Here is a 1377-nt window from a genome sequence, read left to right as displayed (position 1 = left end):
TTTTTTCTTTTTGTTTTTGCCTATTTGGCACACATATTCATGCAACACTGTTTAAAGGTTAGTGTCTGACACACTAAAATCAGGGGTTGTCTTTGAGGCAAAGTAGCTGAGTTCATGGCTAACAGAGACAAAGTGACTGAGTTCCTTTTGAGTGTTGGGCCTCATGGAGGCAATGACTGAAACCTTTGGCATTATGTTGTGCTTGAGAAGAAGACCCATCAAGCTGAGCAAAATCACAGTCGTGGCAGATACTGGTGACACGTAAAAGCACCCCGGCATCATGCAAACGGCACGTAAAAGCACCCATTACACTCTCGGAGAGGTTAGCATTAGGAAAGGTATCCAGTTGTAAAGAACCATGCCAAATCAGACTGGAGTCTGGTGCAGCCTTCAAACCATCCAACCCATGCCAGCATGGACAACGGATGTTAAATGATGATGACGATGACAACAACGACGACGACCTTTATGAGCAAAGTTTGGGTCATTGTAGAAGAGAAATCAGCTGTCAAAGTTTACTTTATGGTCACCATCATCATTGTCATCATTCAACATTCATTTTCGATTCTCGCATGGTTTGAACAGTTTGACCAGAGCTAGAGCGCTGCACCAGGCTGCAGTTGTCTGTTTTGGCATGGTTTCTATGGCTAGATGCCCTTCCTCATACCAACCACTTTACAGAATGTACTAGGTGCTTCTAATGTGGCATCAGTACAGGTGCTTTTTTATGTGGCACCAGCATGGTCCTTAAGTGTTATAAAGGGGGTGACGAAGTGGCTGTCTACCCTTTCATTATTTTTAGTTTTGCTGCTAATTCTTTGGCTTCTTGATTATAAGCCTTCCCTCTAGATTTATAGAAATTTGGCTCTGGTTTTTAGGCGTGTATGTGTTTCCTGCTTTCATTATGACATTGTAACCTAAGGTGGAAAGCTGGCTGAATCATTAGTGCGTCAGACAAAGTACTTAACCGCAAATCAAGTCAAGTAAATCAAAATCAAATCAAATGGAAATTGTAGTTGTGGCACGTGATAAGCATCATTCATTCATGGGTCACTACCAGAACTGCCTGACTGGCTCCCCATGCCGGTGGAATGTAAAACGCACCATCCGAATGTGGTCAATGCCAGCCCCTACTGCCCAGACTGGCTCCTGTCCTGGTGGCATGTAAAAAGCACCATCCGAACGTGGTCAATGCCAGTGCCGCCTGACTGGCTCCCATGCTGGTGGCACATAAAATGCACCCACTACACTTTCGGAGTGGTTGGCATTAGGAAGGGCATCCAGCTGTAGAAACTTTGCCAGATCAGATTGGAGCTTGGTGCGGCCTCCTGGCTTGCCAGTCCCCAGTCAAACCGTCCAACCCATGCCAGCATGGAA

At 45.5% G+C, this 1377-nt stretch overlaps 1 protein-coding gene across 1 annotated transcript in view; it reads left to right on the top strand.

Annotated features, from left to right (window-relative positions):
* LOC106871107 (paraplegin) overlaps window positions 1-1377 on the top strand; it is a 61471-nt gene that overhangs the window by 36379 nt on the left and 23715 nt on the right. The window lies entirely within an intron of this gene.

This window comes from Octopus bimaculoides, chromosome 1, assembly GCF_001194135.2.
Source record: "Octopus bimaculoides isolate UCB-OBI-ISO-001 chromosome 1, ASM119413v2, whole genome shotgun sequence".
In the NCBI taxonomy this organism is placed as follows: Eukaryota; Metazoa; Mollusca; class Cephalopoda; order Octopoda; family Octopodidae; genus Octopus; species Octopus bimaculoides.
The sequence above is the reverse complement of the archived record's forward strand: the minus strand, read 5'-3'. Positions and strand labels throughout refer to the sequence as shown.